General features: G+C 36.6%; 1 long non-coding RNA gene across 5 annotated transcripts in view; it reads right to left on the reverse strand.

Annotated features, from left to right (window-relative positions):
- Positions 1–11,652, reverse strand: part of LOC142138558 (uncharacterized) — a 41,135-nt gene that overhangs the window by 28,992 nt on the left and 491 nt on the right. For all 5 annotated transcript variants that reach the window (XR_012688051.1, XR_012688054.1, XR_012688052.1 and 2 more), the window contains exon 2: positions 1,447–1,671. This is a non-coding gene — a long non-coding RNA (uncharacterized LOC142138558). The remainder of the gene's footprint in view (positions 1–1,446; positions 1,672–11,652) is intronic.

Here is an 11,652-nt window from a genome sequence, read left to right on the forward strand (position 1 = left end):
AAACCAGGGATATATTTTGGGCTCAATTGTAGTTCTGACGTCAAGGCAGATATAATTAAAAAGTAACAGAAGCAGCAGAATACATTCTATTCTGTTCTGCATTCTATTCCTATGTTTAAAATCAGGCGTGGATTGCATAGATTTACTTAACATGAGATCTAAATTTTAACAAAGTTTAAAACAGCTTTCAAGAATTTACGCTAATTAATCATATCAATATGCAAATGTAAAGTATATTATATTAGACCTCGATCAAGATGATACACTGGCACTCTGCTTATGTGACTGTTCTTGGATGATATGCATATCTTAATTAAGCCCCTGATGACACAAGAAAAAAACTTAAAATAACTCTAAAATGCATAAATGTTGTTGCACTTTTATGACGTATTAACAAAACACCATGAGTTTTACACTTTCATCACATACAAGTCCAATTGTTGCGGTATATACATATATATTAATGCTTGTTTGCAGTATTCAATTAATTCATATGTCAAGTTTGGTGACATCAAGCATCAGCTCCTATCAAGTGACCATTATTATGCGAGCATTAGACTAGCATGTTAAGATATCTCATATTTAATATATCTAAATGGATATTATGAATTCACTTAATCACTATGGTAACTGATTAAGTGCACAGTCAATCAATTAAAATGTGTATTATATTCGGAAAAAAACTATTTTAATTAGGAATACATCTTGCCATTTATTTATAAATAATATATTGCTCAAGTAGCTAAGAAGATGATAATAACACCATTATATTGATTAAAACACAGCACCTTTGTAAAGTAGGAACAAACTTACAACTTTATTATAAAAATCCCTTCAATTCAGCTGTGATTGTATACACCAAATACTAAAGTGCTTGGATGTGATTTATATATTTACATTAATATAATGTGAGATAACCTCGGTCTATGGTGATACTATAAAATATGAAATCATTCATTATCATACTACCCGTTTACTTCTGGCAGCGCAGTTCTAGCAGCAGAGGCCCAAATCCTCCAGCTGGACCAGCTATTAGCCTCTTGTAGTCTGCACTTCATAGGTCTATTTCTGTAGGTTGATAAACTTCTAGTTTGGAAACAACAATCCGGAACTGAGGTTTGCAACCTTTGGCTCTCCGTTTGTAGTTGAACTACAAGTCCCAGCACTTTAGGACTTGTAATTCCGCAACAACTGGAGAGTCACAGGTTGCAAATCTCTACCCCGGGAGAAATATTTAATCGAAATCAATGGAAGAAAAATCAAACCATAGGTTGTTTCTAGAGAAGCCAATCATAGTTGGGCAAACAGGTATCAAAGTGATGGTAGTGTTTTACCTGGGGCAGCATTTATAGTAGATCCTTTACACTGCACACCTATGCTCTGACAGACAGCTGCACACTGTTATTATATAGTATTAATTGTATTAAGCAGAGAAAAACACGTTACCCTCAGTACTTTATCTGCGGCCAGTGGTCCGAATCTGGCTAATAGAAGCCATTCAGTGTCCTGCACCTGTCCCCCAGCTGCAGGAAACTGCTCTCAGTAGCCAGGGGCTATAGACTTCTCTGGCTTTAGTTGGAAAATTGCAGGTTCCGGCGTGTAATGTTGCCCTTGTCTTCTCCCATCTCCCTTGTGATATCATATAGGATAGAGGGACCAGGAAGGAAATGTCTGATGAGAAAAGGAAAAACAAATGATCACATGAATGAGACCCTGTGTGTGTACTGCTCTCACCTAGCTCACTGACAATCAACGCCTTCATCGTATATAAGGAAACATGCCCAAAGACATCACCGGTCATATACAAAACGATGTTACCAAGTGACTGATGGATTTGTACATGTCGATGTCTTAATATGCAGTAGTTTTATATGAATTGTCAAATAGTAAATACAAAGTTTCAACCGTAAGACATCTGTTGATGCTTATCATTCACTTCTCCACTAGATGTAACACAAACACCTATTTTATATTGTGAGAAATAAACTTTAGAGTCGATAATCTTAGACTCCATTATTGTCTGCCGGGTCACCTGCATTGAATGACTAGGATAAAGCTATAGATGAAAAGTTCAGTTTCACATAGATGAGGGAAATATGTTCAGGAAAGATCCATCTGTAGTTCATTTCCTAGATTGATCGGATGAGATACTTGGTCTGGTTTGGTAGATTAAAGGCTTATAGGTCCCCTCCACCACCCACCCAAAAAAAACATAAATAATAATAATAATAATAATAATAATAATACACTGCGAATGGTATCTATATCTACCTATATCTACCTATCTATCTACCCCACACAGAAAATTGCAGCAATATACAGTATGCTTTTATGCAGCCTTCAGAGAACTACAACTGTCTGCTGGAGTTTGTAGTTCTCAGGGAGTTGGAAAGTCGCATATTCGCATATATCTACGTCTACATTGGAATTTAGCGTACATGGATAACGTATAACTTTGGTAATCAAAAGGGAAGGAAATGGAAAGTGATTTAAAATAAACCTGAAGGTGACCTCTCAGCGAAACCTTACACCTGTATCTATTTTACCTGATTGTTTTTACTAGTTAAATCAGATTGGCAGCCTCCCCATCTGGAACTGCTTTCATCTCGTGTTTTTTCCGGACTACTAGGAGACAAAGAGTTAAATTCATCAACTTCATATTTTACTGATTATAAAGAACCCTCCAAAAGGAAGAAGCAAGAGAATAATCTTGACTACTTTTTGCCTCTTCTAAGAAGTTAAACAGGATACACAATCACCTCTGGGTATTTACTTGCTCTGCGATTATGGGACCGTGCAGGATAGTTACAGGAAACCAGGGGACTCAACAGAATCCCGACAAATTTTTCAGTCAATGAGACTGTGATTTACAGGTAAGCAGCAATATTTAATTCTTTAATCAGAGCCTCTATTGACCCCAATGTTGTCCTCTAGACCAGGGAATCTGAGTGTAATTTTCGCTGTGTAATACACGAAAGTGATACCAATCACAAACAGGAGAGAAACAGGAATTATCCATGGTATTAAGCACAAAGGTGGCAGAGATTTCTGAACGTTTATATTATATATATATATATATATATATATATATATATATATATATATATATATATATATACTCTGTGTTTGTTTAGTGTGATCCCTAGGCGCCCTCGAACCCATCCTTACCACCTTAAGCAAACAATGAGGATAGTTACACCTGACCTCAACCCTCCTGTGTGACAATGCTCCATCTGCAAGACTTAACAGGACTGGCTTTATAACCAAATTTTAATCCTAGCTAAGAGACAGTGACAACGTTATATTTGTAATTAAATATTAGCTTTACTTAATCCCTTTTATTTAAAGGATGAAGTTGCAGTAAATACAAAGCTTGCTTTAATGCACTTAGAATCTCCCACAGGATTGTAAATACATGTCCACCAAACCATCCAAAAGATGATCAGAAGTACTGTTTGTTTGTGTGTGGCCCTCTGTGTTTGATAAATATTTTCTTCCACATAGATGCAACGAACCACGTTAATACAGAGAGAAAATACACAGCTCACATGTTTACAATACAGACAGGCAGAAAACTTTTTATCGTAACGACATAATACATGTTTGGTCCAAACGTTTACAAGAATCCCAGGCAACTTTCAGTTAATTTAATAATAATAATGTGTAGCATTAAATATTCTGCCTTATTCTGCGTAACAAACTCAGCAACACACAACATACACATTTGGTTCAAATACATAGTTGTTACCAAACTAAATCCACTTTTAAACTATTTTCTCCGGTCTGGGCCTGTTGCAGTAAACACATTATGCTTTATGTGCATTATGTGGCATGAATAATGGCTTACATGTTAACATACTGTAAATAGGTCCTCACTCATGTGCATTTTGTAGTTAATAACATTTTTTTGCTATTCGATTTTGAGAGGGGCATTAAAATATCTGCTTTCAGAAAGTTGATGGTCCAATCTGAATTATTGTTCTGCATTACGGTTTATAATAAATAGCTTATCGGGATGGAAGGAGTTATGTCTTTACTGGATGCCTGGGGGAGGTGAATTGATGGGCCACAACTCCATCATCAGACTGGACATGCACAAATAGCAGAACATACAGAAAAGGGGTTAATTTAGTCCCAACTCAGTGAAGACTTTGTAATTGAAAATCAATCAACCTGCTGGACTGTTGAGAACAAGGTCAGAGCTCAACGATCAAAGAAGAGAAGGGAGAGTTGGGAAAGAGTGGGGGTAATGTGTATTCAGAGGAGTGTGGAAAATAACGATTTTATAGTGCCTGCTAGATGTGGTGCCAGAAAAAATAATACCAGAAAATACATTTCTATTTTAAGATATCTCTGATCATTCATAAGATATCGTCAGTGATCGCCGTGATTTTGTATCATATATTGTGATGGGGGCCTTAAGTTCACACATTAACCATACACACTCCTGGGGAGTTGGAGTTACGCACACGCTGAGATGGGAAACTTGACTTTGTCTGACAGGTCTATTGATATAAATACAGTAACAAATAAACTTCTCGTATTGGACATAAGACTCCTTATTCTACTTTCCCCTCTCTGTCATTTCTAGAGTAACCTGATTTACCAGAAGGTACCCAGCAGCCTATCTATTATTCCATCTAGTTCTGTTCAGCACTAGCTTCAGTGACGCCAGTGCAGATAGCGCCCTGGGTTTATTGATAGGCTGCCATTGTTTCCTGTAACTGCGGGGCTGGCCTCTGTCTGATGAGCGGCCAATTTCCTGTGATATAACTTGGAGTAGTCAATTGAACGGTTATTTCTCTTGACTGATTGGAAATTGCGATACATCTCCTTATCGATGCATATGGAAATACAACAGTAGTAATACCAAAAAAAATGTGTGTATTTAATTAATCTTATTTGGTGATATGACACGAGAATGGAAATCAGTAAATAACTGGCTTACCAGACAAACATGCCGGCTTATAATACTGTACATATCATCCAATCATATTTATTTATAGGTATAATTTATGTTGCTCTGTACAGTGCTGCGGACTTAGTGGCGCTATATAAATAGCTGCTTATGATGAGATTGCGCTTGAAACAATCTTGAATCAATCTATATAAAACACTCACACACACACACACACACACACACACACACCTGCAGATAGATAGAGCATCATCATTCATTTATTTATATAGCGCCAACATATTCCATAGCGCTTTACAATTGGGGACATTGAAGTGGAACTCTGGAAAACTTCAGAAACGCTGTGTGTGTGTGTGTGTGTGTGTGTGTGTGTGTGTGTGTGTGTGTGTGTGTAGATTGTTATTTTCAAAAAAGTTGACTTGCTGGAAACACTTTTGTTCCCTTTTTTGTTCATTTAAACTTATGTAAACTGTCTGGAATCTTGTGAGAAGTCATTTGGAAACACGGTACACAGAAAGAAGATGGGAAAATCCCAGCACAAAATCATGGATATAATTTGCGTTTTCATTGTAACGAGCCCATAATAATAACGACGACATTCCTAATTAAGAGCTTGCTTTGGTATAGAACTGCCCATTATAATTAGACAGCATTCTAATTATTATGTGGTTAATCCATATTGCACAGAGTATAAAAGGCATGTTTTATTGTGATTTATTAAGAAAGCCAGAAATAATGTCCCTTCTTGTTTGGTATCTATACATTAGGATTTTTCTTTTTCCTCTGCGATTGTTTTGCTATTCTAATAAATTCTACTAAACAGAGATTGTTTTTTCTATTTGAAAACTGCACAAATACAGTCCCCACATTTGAATATTAGAGCAGACGGGGAAATCGTGTTTCTCAATGTAATCTAAGCTCCAATATCCTTTGTGAATGAAAGTGTCCAGGTTAACCAGAGGAACTGGGCACTGAACTTGTGTGTCTTCAGAACTCCTCAATGTTTCATTGTCGCGTGTTAGCGCCCCCCTCTGACTAGATAAGCAGAAAGCTAATACCCAGGATACAAATCTGCCTAGGATCTCCCATTCACGAATCTTCCCTGCCTGCTGCCGTTTTTAGCCGAGTATACATCAAAGTACCCCATGCGTACATATTTTGGGGCTGACATAGAGCTACAATATATTTAAACGCAAAGAAGGCGAGTTGAAGGCATGTTAAGTAAATGTTGCTTAGCAATTATTTTATTCTAGAGCAGATGGAACCAAGTGAGTGTAATACAGGTGCCTAAACTTCATGGGCACCAGAGTGCTTGAGGAATACAATATATATATATATATATATATATATATATATATATATATATATATATATATATATATATATCTCGACATATTTAAATTTAAATAGAAAATCCTATGAAGACAAATCTCCTGCCATATGTAATTATGTAAAAGTATTATTATGCTATATCATATATATTTGTACTCATTGTGGTGATGATATTGTCAGGAGAATATTGTATATAGTGATATTAAAAATAATAATAATAACATTAGCAATCATAACAATACGTTCCATTTCTTCATTTAACAAATCTATCAGCTACAACAGATATTTAACGTTTTACCTAAATGAGATTCTTGATTCACTAAAAATACGTTTAATTACGTGCTGTTTTAATAATAACTTAAAATAAGGAAGTAGGTGTTTTTTTTTCAAGAAATAGTTTTCTTTACTACTCTGATTGAAGGATATCACAGTGTGGCATTTTTTTTTTATATAATTTTCATGGTGACATCAAAAAAGTTTATTCCATACAGTATATCTGTGGTCTTCTAATATCAAAATCTGGAATGTACTTAGTTTTAAACTACATTTCAGCGCTCTTCCATGGATAAACATGGACATGAACATTATATGGGTCTATGTTCTAATTAATCTTGAAAGCTAGTTTAGAATACAATTGTATAAATTCACTAGATTGTCAAGAAACAGAAAAGCTTTTTATACACAAAACATATCGAAATGTGCTCTACAATAGATAATTATAGTTACTGCATTATTGTTACCTAATGGAAAGCACATTAACACAGGATAATATTTAACATTCTAAATTACAAATGCTCACTTAAAGGCTGACTCTACGGATAATAGAAAGGTATGTATCCGTACACAAATGTGTGTATAATATTATAAACTGAATACACATACATATATGTTTCCACATTATATATATATATATATATATATATATATATATATATATATATATATATATATATATATATATATGTGTGTGTGTGTCTGTTTGTGTGTGTGTGTGTGTATAATATATATATATTCCCCAGTCATTTTCAGAGGTAGAGAAGGGCATTATTCAGAGGAGCTGACACTTGTTTTCCACCTCTTCACAAAGCCCTTTTTTCTTATTTCACTATGTTTTGAGAGCGTACAGGGAACTATTATGTTAATGTACCCGCTCTATTATTCCCCGCAGCAAAACGCATATAGGTAACACAGAGAGAAACTGAATTTCACCTGTTGCGTTTCCTGCCAAAGTTGCCATATAGTTTTTTCCTACACTTGTAGCCACCCCAGAGACTAGGTAATTAGCCATGAGTAATTATTCTGGGTTCGCTAGTCCACAAGTCTCCACAAGAGAGAGAGAAATAAACTCGTTTCAGACCTTTAAGATAGTAAACTGCAGCCTGCCTACCTTTTTATCAGCTGCTAGATGTCATATCTACATACAACACAAGCAGTGATAACAGCTGATAACTGCCGGCAGGACTCCCTTTTCGTCAACATATCTTAACCCCTCAAGTGCAGGGTGGGCCAGCAAAGAGTTTACTAATTGATTTGGTTAATTTGAAGTACAGGTCGGTGCTAAATAATAATGAGTATACCTCAACTCCGATCAGTCAGCAGCGCCACGACTCGTAATTCGTACATCCTATAATAGTTTAATTAAAGAGAATTAGGATACATCCTATGATACATTAGGAAGCGATATACAAGAGCTGCTGGCTTGCCCATCCTGATATCGCTCTATCTGAAGGCAAGTAGGTCATATGTTTTGGTTTTACAAAGATGGATGCTGTCTGATCAAATCCAGCCTGGTTCTGCAAGAAGCTGGCTTTTTGCACCTAGATCTTACATTATTAAAATGCCAATAAGGATTGAGTCATATAGGAACCCAAATTACTTGTACAAACCAAGGGCTGAGTATTGGATCTAAAAAAGCAACATGATCCATACAAGTACTCCTTACAAAAAAACAAAACAGGAATTTTGAATTTACTTAACTTATTTTTCTTCCTTTCAATGTTTATATTTGCTAATCGGGGCTTTATTGGTAAATCTGATACAAGGGGATTATGCAAATACATTTATTTAAACAAGCAGGGAACATTTGTGCCCCTGCCAGTGAGGGCTGAAAGTGTTTGGGACTGTTATTTGTGAGATTTCCATTCATTTCCTATAGAGTATATGGAGCCAGGTCCCAAGCTTGGAGAGGGAGGAGAATGCATGTGAGGGTTGGTTCCTTGTGAGAATTGTTATTTTTCATCAATCACTTGCAATTTGTCTAAGTGAACAGGACAGGACACCAGCAGCCCTGCTGACTGAGGTCACAGTGACAACACAGCAATGGAGAAGAGCAAATTGCGTTTGCTCACAAACTCACAGATCCAAATTACTGCCTGTGCATGCAAGGGGAGAGAGGGAAGGTTCCATGTGACATGGGGGAAATATGAAGGACTTTGACAGGTCTTAAACGGCCTGGCGCCAAGGTCTAAGTCTACAGTCTAAAAATAGTAAACTGATGATGAGAAGAGATGGGTAAAGATGAAAGCAAAATGAGGGAGAAAAAGAACATCGGATGAACAACTTCTTTTAAATTGCGCTGAAGTTAGGATGTTTTTCTTAACGTTGTTTTTATTGGGAGTGCAGAGTCTATGTCAACCAATAAGCTTAAATACAAGACTTCAGGGCATAGTTTAGACTTCAAAGTGAGTAAATTCAGAGGATACGATAGTTTTAAGGCTGCAACTCTAAATAGTATGTGACTGACATTATCATGCTGTAATTTATTACATACATATATATCCAATAATAAAATGTGTTGTTTTAATTCGCCCCATCCCCTCTAAATAACTATTATTATATGTATATAGTGTATGATGTGTCCTTTTCTAGTTTAAAGTGCTTTTGTATGTGTACCTACGCACAGCAATTTACTATTAAATACCCTATTAAAATCTCCCCACTGCAGTGTGGAAAGCCAGAAATTTTATAATGCACAAGCCCAAGGAAGCACACACTTCCTAACTTCCATACGTACTACTGTTTATGATTCAATTAAAATTACAAAGAAATTTGGTTTTTATTCTACCATATAGATGCAAAAGTAAACCAGTGTTTCTGTATATTATATCTGCGATATATATTTGCTTGGCCTATGGAGATACTTCCCTTTCAACATGTCCTCTGGTACAAAATGTAGCAGTGTTGATAGTTGCTAGCAAAAAGCTTTCAAAAACTGCATTTTTAAATATAATGTTACAATGTGTTCGCATTTTTGTTGTTGCAAATAATTATGATACATCATATCAATTCAACCTTTAAACTGAAACCTTCAACTTCAATAAATGCCAAGATATGATATTTTAATAAAGCACAAAAGCACACTGGTCACTACTACACATACATAGAATAATCAGTGCACTTTCTTTAAATGTTATGTATGGCATTTTTTAAACTTTTGTATTATGCTTGCAGCCAACAGCGCACACGCACATCAGCAAAATGTAATCCTGATTGCATTAAGGATACAAGGGTGTCACAATTTTGAGGTTGAATGTTGATTATTACAACATAATTAACAATGTTGTGTATAGTGTGCATTAATATATATGTGCACTGGAACTACCTTGTATGTATTTTTTTAAAGCGCATATACGCACCCACACACACACAAATATACGACCACAAAAATGAGCGTGTTCATTGTATATATTTTGTGTTGAGAAAACAGCGAGACCAGTTTTGGATAATGACCTCCAGGATGTCCTAAAGTTTTTATGTAACTATTAGAGGAAGCCTAGTGACCGGGTTAGGTTAATTCCCCACCAGCTGATACTAAGTGATTCTTGATAAGAACAAGAACGCCCCAGCAGCACCAGATACACAATGCCATGTTGTAAAGTGGCCTTGATTACACTTGTATAGCTTTGGTTTAATTCTCTGGTGGCGCCACAGTCATTGCAAGCTAGGGAAGAGTAAGGACAGGTCCAGGGAGAGACAAGGGATGACACCTTGTCTGAGAGACCTGATGCCTATCTCTCTAGTGACACTCTTCCCATATGCTGTCCCAAAAAGTCTGAGAGTGCTAGACTCAGACACTGTCTTATCTCCCTCTTACGTGACAGGAGGGACAGCTTTACATTATCAAATAATTCATTTAGAGCAGAAAATGACAAGATATTAAGTAGTGCTCAATCAAGGCGATCCTGTGTTGTCATGTTAACGAGATTATACTATCATTGGATGTTTACTGGACAGATGGTCGCTTGCACCCAGCGTTTGGATACTCTTGAAATGAGATTTCACTCCACTGACCATACACACATGAAGTCGAATTCCAGTGAGGCGTTTTCTAATGTATTAAACATTCACACACATATACTCATGGCATTAACTCCTGGCGTACTGGAGAGTACATATAACATGTTTCCTGCCTCAGAGATCTACAGTGTCCAGCTATCTAAACATGCCCCAGCCAGTGACCAGCAAAGATTAAGATGACTTTAATGTCATCTTATTTCTTCCATGGCAGCTGTCCTTTGAGTTACTGCAATGAGTGTCATATAGGTGACTATATATACACATGCACAATTACTGGATTACAAGTAGACTACTCTGTTACGCCCTTAATCAATCGTTTAGACGTGGTGCACTGTAGATAGGGCACCTGGTATTGAATAGTATTCCTGGGTCATGTAATATGCTCAGTATCAGACAGGGTAGGGCTGAGATCACAGCAGAAACCGACTGACAGACATTTTCCCCTCTGCACTGGAGCAAGGAGTGCAGCTTTTGGAGGGTGCTGTTTGAAGATTTTTTGGGTAAATATGAAGTGACAAGAGACGGTTCTTATTGTAAGACGTCAGCAGACTGGCGCCAAGCGGCTCTTTAACAAACTGAGCCCCAGTTAATCAGAACAGATCTATAAATGAACCTCTTAAAGGGACAATACACTATTATGTGTGCAACATGACAATTTACAGTAGGAAGAACAAACACAAATGTAAACAAACGGGAAAAAAATTAAAAACAGATAAAAAAAAATGTATGCCGAAATACATGTACACTCTTGACACCGATATACACATTATGGGCATAATTCATTTATTTTTATTAATGAAAACCCCATGTGGTCCTTGCGCGCAGATAGCTGTACACACAAGGCCTCCTTTGTTGAGCTAAATAGGAACTTGTAATTATTTCCCCCTAAAGTGTGTCACTCAGCCTTCTGCTAAGACATCATCTTTGTGCTGTGAACTTGCACGAAACTCTTCCCAGGCTTCAGGGGCGAAACAAACCTCTTAGATTTGCCGGGGAAGCTGGAAGCGCTGTCCTTTTCACCCTCATCTGGAAAATAGACACTCTCCAGACATATGCTATGAGTGATGGTTCCTTCCATTACATGCACATATAATAAAAGGAATATT

Source organism: Mixophyes fleayi, chromosome 2 (genome assembly GCF_038048845.1).
Source record: "Mixophyes fleayi isolate aMixFle1 chromosome 2, aMixFle1.hap1, whole genome shotgun sequence".
In the NCBI taxonomy this organism is placed as follows: Eukaryota; Metazoa; Chordata; class Amphibia; order Anura; family Limnodynastidae; genus Mixophyes; species Mixophyes fleayi.